Source organism: Suncus etruscus, chromosome 13 (genome assembly GCF_024139225.1).
Source record: "Suncus etruscus isolate mSunEtr1 chromosome 13, mSunEtr1.pri.cur, whole genome shotgun sequence".
Taxonomy (NCBI): Eukaryota; Metazoa; Chordata; class Mammalia; order Eulipotyphla; family Soricidae; genus Suncus; species Suncus etruscus.
The window spans coordinates 52,252,964-52,262,162 of NC_064860.1; the positions used below are offsets into that span (position 1 = coordinate 52,252,964).

General features: G+C 35.2%; 1 pseudogene; it reads right to left on the reverse strand.

Moving 5' to 3' along the window:
• Positions 1-262: 262 nt before the first annotated feature.
• LOC126026545 (uncharacterized) lies at positions 263-370 on the reverse strand (annotated as a pseudogene).
• Positions 371-9,199: the final 8,829 nt, after the last annotated feature.

Sequence of the window (9,199 nt, forward strand, 5' to 3'; positions counted from 1 at the left end):
GAAACAATATTTTATTGATTTGAGTAAATTATTTTCTTTATTTCTAGTATTATGAAGGTTCAGTCTCAGAAAGAACATAACTTTGATTGCATATTATCTGGTTGATAAATGACTAAGACTATTCTGGACAAGGTCAGGAAAGGCACTTGGTGGTGATTAAATAATAATTATGACACTATTTGGGACTATATGTCAGGATATTGAAATTCTAATTTGAATTTAACAGTTGCATCATTGTGGTGCTGTGGAAATATTTATTTTTGCATGTCAGTTTTTTTTCTGGCTCCTCCTTGTGGCTTTGGGTTCTCTACACAATCAGAGAAACTTCTCTATCACATACTATAGAAATGATCCCTGAAAGTATAGTCTTGATGTCAGTTTTTTTTTCTATCACAGGTCAAAGGGGAATTTTGATCAGAAAATATAATAAATATAAAGCCTGAAAAAAAAGTTGAAAGAATTTTGCAAGCTGAGAGATATGGAACAAATAGGCGAATCACAGCCGAAAAAACTCCAGTAATTTATACTGTAGCAATTCTAAAGGAATATTCTTTCAATGATTTATTTGCAGGTCTTGATGTCAGCTTTTCTGGGTATGTTTTCAATTGCTTTCACTTATTTACTCATATCTCTTTATTCTATAAACTTATACATGCTATATGCAACTATTTCATAAAGCACTGGCAAGTGTCACCAGTGTATCATGTGATGAAGTTATAATTACTAGCTAAGTTTTTCTCATTTATTCTTACCAGGCCCTTATTCCAAGAGTCATTTGCAAGAATTGGATGTGGGTTTTATACTTTAGAGATAGTAGGTTTCACGGAGGGAGCACTATTGGGATACATATTTTGGATCTTTGAATCTACTACAATATTAGAAATACTAGGAATTCGGATGAAGAGGTAGGACTTGGAAGGAACGTTTCCCTAGATTTAAGAAAGTGGACCACTCTAACTTCTAACTGGGTGGATGTATAGTCTGCTGGTAAGACTAAAGTTACTAATTTTGAGATGCTGTGTTTCCAAAAGTGGGGCCATTCCATCTAGTATAGGCATTTTTGATTAATCCAAGGGACTGTTAGTAAGCAGAAGCAATTACCTGAGTGGTTTCAGCTGCTTGTTTAGAAAGAGTAGAATTGCAGCATGGGGAATAGCAAGGCTCCATGCCAAAGGCCTTTGTGCCAAGCTTAGGGGAGGATCAGGCTCCCCCCAACAGCCTTCCCTCTCTCTCCTCCTAGACTCCAAGGCTATCCCTGGGCCCCCACCTAGGGAGCCAGTGAGGTAGGTGCTGGGGAGAACTTTAAAGGGAACCCCAGGCTTTCCCCAATCCCCACCCTGCAAAAGAGGGGCTGTATTGGGGAAGTCGCTGGCAACTTTCCTTCCCACCAGTGTTCTTTCTCAAACCGCTCCTAAAGTACAGATAGTTTAATAGGATAGCATAGGTTTTGATCTATATTTACAATATACAGAATGTCTATGTTGTATACTTTCCTTTCCCCCTTGGCTCATCACCTTATATTTCTAGTCCTTTACTCTCATCCCCACCACCATATTTAGCCATTTTTACCCTCAGTTCTTGGCTCTTCATGAAGCAGATCATTATCCTCACTCAAACCAGCTGCCAACCAGCTCCCAAAATGAAAAAATAAGACTCTCAACCTGAGAAGAAACAAATTCTTTGTTCCTATTAATTTACTCTCAGTGGTCTCCTATCTTACACCTTCCTTCACTGTGTACCTGTGCTTGCTACCAAACTCGGTTTCTGAGAAGCCTCCACTCAAAGATATTTCCTGATATGGGACTGCTGTGAGTCGTTTTGCAGACTCCAAATGGCCAAATCACAGACCAACATGGTGTCCCAGATTCAACACCCTTCCCCCGACTATTTCTTTTTTTTTTTTTTTTTTTTCTTTTTTTGGTTTTTGGGCCACACCCGGCGGTGCTCAGGGGTTACTCCTGGCTGTCTGCTCAGAAATAGATCCTGACAGTCACGGGGAACCATATGGGACACCGGGATTCGAACCAACCACCTTAGGTCCTGGATCGGCTGCTTGCAAGGCAAACACCGCTGTGCTATCTCTCCGGGCCCTCCCCCGACTATTTCTAAAGACATAAAAGGGACATGTATATCTCTTTTGTATGATGTCTCATTTGTAGATGTCTTCCCTTAACTTCTATAACTCTTTTTGAATATCCTCTTATATAGTGACAATTTTACCCAATGTTTCCCCCACCCCTTTGGGATCTGTTCAATAAGGAATTCTGGTGGAAGAGTCTCTGTTTAGAGTTCATATTAGAATCAAGTTACGGGGATTGTTGGACTTGTTTCCTCGGCCCCCAGATGCACCAATAATACCTTGTGGCATTGTTCCTCTTTTGCATAGGCACATTAAAATGGGAAAATATTACATATGCAAACAAGTTCTTATCTAATAGAGATAGGAACAAAAATTTTGTGATGAAGTTAGGCCTTATACCCTGAACATTGGCATAATGACTTGGCTCAGGCCTCAGAAGAATGGGCATAGCTCATACCCCTGATCCATGGATACCACCTATAGACACAATTGTCTATACCATATAGACTCTATAACATTACTAGGAAGCAAACCTCTACCAGGGAAGACCCTATCACTGCTCTGGCATTTAATTACTCCAAAGAGTGTTCTCTTACCACCCGGATGACTTAACAACAGCAACAACCTGCTTGCAGGGTAGGGCTCTCCGCATCTAATGGTGAGGTGAAACTAGAGGATGCTCCACATCAGCCTGACTTTGATGAAGGAAATGCACAGAAACCAGAATCTTTAACTACAGGAACCTGACACCAAAAACAGCTAATGTGCGAAAATGTTTTACCAGGACCATGGAGAATGACCCAGGAGTTGGGCAGCCTGGTATGCCTGGAGCCCGGAGTTGGTCTTATGCCGAAAAACATCAGGGGTGAGGTCTCCTTGTATTTAGGTCAAGGCTTCTCCCCCGACTTTCCCTCCATATTTTGCTGGGCCTATGCAAACAACGGCAAATACTATCACTACTGTATTCTTTTTTTAACATGTATCCTTTAAAAAAGAAAAAAACCCAGCAGCTTACTAAACTTAAAAAAAAAAAAAGAGTAACTGTAGTAAAATGCCTGTCTCAAATACAGGAAGGGGATGGGAAGGTGGGAGGGGGGCATTGGTGCACTGGTGAAGGGGTATTCTGTTTATGACTGAAACCCAACTACAATCATGTTGTTTCTTTTTTAGTTTTTGTGTTTGTCTTTTGGTTACACCTGGTGACGTTCAGGGATTATTCCTGACTATGCGCTCAGAAATGGCTCTTGGCTTAGGGAACCATATGGGACACGGTGGGGAGGCGGGTTGTCGAACTGCGGCTAGCACACGCAAGGCAGATGACTTATGGCCTGAGCCACCGATCTGGCCCATACAATCATGTTTGTAATCATGGTGCTTAAATAAAGAATTTATATTAAAAATAAAAAAAAAAGAAAAAGTAGAAGAGATGCTGAGTGATTTCATTTCAAAAAAGGGACAAACAGTAGGCCAAGTAAGTTTAGGTATCTTTCGTGATTGAGACTTTAAAATTAAAGGCTCAGAAGAACATAGGCACAGCCTTGTTTTTGTTGTTGTTGTTGTTATTTTTACCATTTTCAGTGATTCACCTGAGATTGTTCTTTTTGGTTGAACAGGCATTTAATACATACTGGATATCAAGCCTTTATCTGATTGTTAAACTCAATTATTATTGTTTTCTATTTAGTTAACTGTCTTTAGCTTTAGCCTGTTTCTTTTGCCATGCATAAACCTTTTGATGTAGTCCCATTTATTTCTTTTAGTTTTTTTTTTTTTTTGTTTGTTTTTGAGTCACATCTGGCAGTGCTCAGGGGATTATTCCCGGCACTGCACCCAAGACTCACTCCTGGTGGACTAGAGAGGCCATATGGTGTGCTGGGGGTCAAACGAACCCAGATCAACCACATGCAAGGCAAGGGCCCAACCCTTTGTACTCTGGCTCCTTATTTTTAATGTTGTTGCCTTTGCCAGTGGTATCAGATCATTGTAGATGCCTTTGATATCCAAATCTCAGAGCATTCTATTTGTATTTTCCTCATTGTACTTTATAGTTTCTGGTTGAATCTCAAAGTCTTTGAATTGACTTTTTTTGTTTGTTTTTGGGTCACTTGTGACTAGAGCTTATATCTGTATCTGTACTCAGGAATCACTCCTGGCTGTGCTCAGTGGACCATTGCTGAGAGTTGAGTTTTGTGTGAGATATAAGATACAGATAGCTCTTTTGATTTCTTACATTGTGGTCATGCGATTGGTGTTAAAATATTAAATGCCTAATACTCAACTATTAATACTTTTATAATTATTTTAAATTAAATTAAAATATTAATTGATCACATAGTCTTTAAATAATTATGAAAAAATGGGCTTATATTAAGTTTTTTTACAAGAATAAATGAAAATATTTCAGTTGCATTTTTCTGTATACCTGACCCCTTTCTTCACACCATTTTTTTTTGTTATACACAGTGCTTTTCAAAGATCCAGTCCTTTTCCTTATAAAAATTAAAGCAACCTCAGATTTTCAGAAAAATCACAAATATACAAAAAAGCATGTTTTCTCTTTTTTGCAATTAGATTTATGGACATGTAAAGGAAAATTACTTGTCAGAAATAGTTTTTTTTTTCTTTTTTCTTTCTTTTTTTTGTGTTCAACAGAATTGCATAGTATAAGAGAGAAAGTAGTATGCATGTCGTCTTCATAGGGCATTTAAAACTTGTATTCCCATAGAAGTATGCCAATTTCTACATAGGGAGGAAACTCACTAAAGAATAATTGGTAACAGCATAGGGTTTATCTCTCAGCAGCACTTAATGTTTCTTTTTTTCTGACACAGAGGGAAATTTCTTTATTTGAAATTTTTTTCACTTCAGTAATTTTCTAAAGAGAAATGGGAGAAACCAGAAAAATTCTGAAAAAAAAAAATCAGTTCCTCCTGGCAATTACTTTTCCCCTGAATGTCATTTTGATGTCATAAAGTCTTATTACCTTGAAAACAAATATGAGACAGTTCTGTAAATTTTTCAAATTCATTGGAAAAATGAATTTTATTTTGGGTCAGCAAGTTGAGATTACACTTTTTTTCTTCAATAGCTTCACAAGAAAATTTATAAATAATACAACTGATGGAACAGTTCAAGTGCGACTTTTTACATACATGAATCCCATTGTAATGAGATTCACCATGTAATGAAGGTGTTAGATATAAAATTAACATATGTTTCAATTTACTTGATACTTAAATACTTAAAGTGTAAATTATAGATGGCCACCTGGAAATTTACTTTGAATTTCCACTAACATTGTCATGTAGAAACAGATACCATAATAGCCCTTTTCTAAAATGTGAAAAAGGGAAGTGACAAAAGAAATGTTTTATGCATCATTGACCAGAGGACTCAAGAATATTGTGGGGTGTTTGCATGTATGTGGGTGTATGAGAAAGAAAAAGAGAAACATACAAATACATTCATAGAGATATAATTCGATAAGGAGAAAGAATATGTTGTAGATTAACGAGCATATAGATACTTCAAACAAAATTTGTCCTAAAAAGTGCAAAATAGATGGTTTCAGGTAAATATTAAAGACAGCATATATACTGCAGGGTAATTTACAATGTCTATAGCTATGTTTTTTTCCCTAAACTAAATGAGAAGGTTTGATCACAAACATTAAATTGTTATTTATATTTTTATTTTATTTATTTTCGTTATTACAATTGAATTATTGCTTAAAAGAATTTTACAAATGTAATATCATATTACATTATCATAATGTAATTATGTAATCATATGTACATATTAAATTATCATAAATCTATGATATTACATTTTTTTGCTGTTAAGTATTTAAATGCTATAAAATCTTGAATTTAGTCCATTGTCAGATATATGGTCAAATAATATTTTCTCCTATTCAAAGGTGTCTTAATTTTAGTCTTTTTTCCATAGCTCAGTATAGTTTGATAGAATTCTATTTGCTATTATTTTGTTTCTGTTTTCTTAGCTAATCGACAGTGAGTCATTGATGCTGCCTCTAAAAATTAATACTATAGAAATTTCTGCCTAAGTTTTTTACTCAAGTGTATTTTATAGACTTGGGACTAAGCATAGAGACATTTAATTAATTTTGAATCAATCTTACTGTATGGTGTGAGATAGGGGTCCATAGTTGTTTTGTGTGTGGATATTCCATTTTCTCAGCTCTTTGTTGCTGAAGGGGTTTTACTTGCTCCACTTCATGAAACTAACAACTTTGTCATAGAAGAACTGTATAGTAAATCGGAGAGTTTATTTCTGACTGTTCAATTCTATTCCATTAGTCCAACACTATGCAGTTTTAATTACTATAACTGTCTTATACTGTGATTTAAAATTAGGGACATAAATGTCTCCCATCTCATTTCCCCCTCAAAATTGCATAATAAATAATAAAACCTTGGAATTTTATTACTTCATATAAATTTAGCAATATTTCAGAATGCCACACTTATGCATGTTATTTAGAATAATTGCGTGAAGAAAAGAAATGGTTTAAATGTGTTTGTCGGAACACTCTAGGCCCCAGAGTACAGTGAAGAAAAGGAAAAAATGAGTGGAGGAGAAAAAATACAAATATAAAAGTATGGAGGCATTGGTGGTGCTAAGAAAGGACAAAACTAAATATCCAAACCAGAGTTAATAACAGTAAAATCATGAGACCCATGATTTACAAACAAAATTAAAAACAGACTTGTTATGCTGGCATGCTGGAGCAGGGTGTCTGAGAACATGGATAATAAAACAGTAACAAAAATTGTCCTCTTTCAAAAAAAAAAGGCTGGATGTATATGGGTATATAGTAAATTCTAACAAACGTTCAAAGATGACCCAATTCTAGTATCTTTGAGAAAGTGAAGCAAACAGAAATTCTTCCAAGTAGTTTATCTCCCCCCCCCCACCTTTGGAGGGGTCTACACTTGATGGTTGGTGCTTAAGCTTTAATTCTAGGTTGGTGTTCAGGGATCACTTCTGATGAATTTAGGGGAGTTTAGGTACATGGGATCCAAGGCGAGTTAGCTGTGTGCAAGGCAAGCCCTTTACCTGCTGTACTACCACTCTGGTCCCATCTTCCAAACAATTTCTATGAGAAAATATCATCCAGTTACCAAAGCAGATAGACATAATTATAAAAAATTAAAGCCAATATCCTGTTAAACATAGATGCAAATTCTAACAAAATATCATCAATCTGAATTTAATAATTATGAAGATTATGTACTATAATCAAGTGGAATTTCTTCTAAGGATGTCAGGATGGTTCAATATACATAACCCATTAATATAATATGCCATATTAAAATAAGTATAGATTAAATCATATTATTATTTTAGTAGAAAAAGAGAAAGCATTCAACAAGATCCAATATCCATTTATGATAAAACTCTTGACTAAATAGGGATAGAATAAAATCTCAATATAGAAAAGTCTGTATATCAAAAACTTACAGATAAAGTGAGTATCAATGGCATAAAACTGAAAGGATTTCTCTATTTCAGGCATAAGATAAGAATGTTCACTTTCAACATTATTATCCAATATTTTATTGCAAGTCTTAATCATAGCCATCAGTCAGGAAAGAATTATTAACGGGATCTAAATTGTCAAAGAAGTAAAAACTATTATTATTTGTAGATGACATTCTATTATACCTAGGAAACAATAAAGCATCAAAAAAATCTTACAGAAATAGTAAACTATACAATAAAGTGTAAGATTACATCAGTATTCAGAAATTCTTTGCATGTGTTTATATAATTAAGGATTTAGAAGAAAAAGAAACGTTAAATATGACTTTAGTTTTTTTTTTTTTGTTTTGTTTTGTTCTATTTTTTTTTTCTTTTGGTTTTTGGGCCACCCTCGGTGACGCTCAGGGGTTACTCCTGGCTATGCGCTCAGAAATGGCTCCTGCCTCAGATCATATGGGACGCTGGGGATCGAATCGAAATCCGTCCTGGGTCAGTCGCGTGCCAGGCAAACGCCCTATCGCTCTGGCCCCATTTGCCAGTCCCCCAAACTTCAGCACTCATAATAGATGGCAGGCACAGAAACAGAAACAAAACTCAACTTTTTTAAAAAAATCTTTATTTAAGCATTAAATAATGATTTAAGCATCATGATTTTCTCTTTAAGAAGAGAAAACTATGATTTGCTGAAGGCTTTTTATTTCTTGGCAACAAAGTAATTTTTAATATTTTTAGTAAGGTAACATTGTTTTACAATAGTGTAATGTTTTATTGCTGTAGTGGTGCAAAGTCACTAGACTACACCTATAATCAAAGTGCCATTATACATCACCACTGTTCATTGGAACCCTTCAGCCCATTCTACTCTTGTCTTTGATAACCTCAATCCTTTGGCCCAAGTCTATGACTTTCTTTTCATTAGATATCAACTATTACTTTACTTCTTTATAGACCACTACACACTATACCACTAAACAGTATTTGTTCTCCTTCTTACATATTTTGTTTAGTAAAACCCCTTCCAGTTTTATATGTATTGTAGTAGAAAACCTGGTTTTATTTTTCATTATCACTAAGTAATGTTCCATCATGTACCATGATTTTTTTTTTACCATATCTATTCATTTTCTATTGAGCACCTTGGGTTATTTCCAGAAAGTATTTATTATAAAATCACTGCAGTAAATAATGGTGTTTATATATTTTAGTGTCTTTATATTTGTTTGACAGATATCAAGTCATAGCACCACTGAATCATTCATATGGTAATTTTAGTTTTTAATTATTGGAAAACTCTCCATATATTTTTCATAGAGGTTGAGACAGTTAACATTTATAAAAGTAAATGAAATTTCCTTTTCTTTCACATCCCCATTGGCACTTACCTATTCTCTTTGTGTTGGTTTTTGCTTTCTTGGGGCCACACTCAGTAATGTTCAGGGATTACTACTCCTGGCTTTGTGCTCAGGAATTATTCCTTTCATTTCCTGGGGAACCATATGGGGTATGGAGATCAAACTCAGGTTAACTACATACAAGGCAAACACCCTATCCACTGTATTTTTGCTACAGCATCACCTATCCTTTTTGATATAGGTGATTTTGAATGGTGTGAAG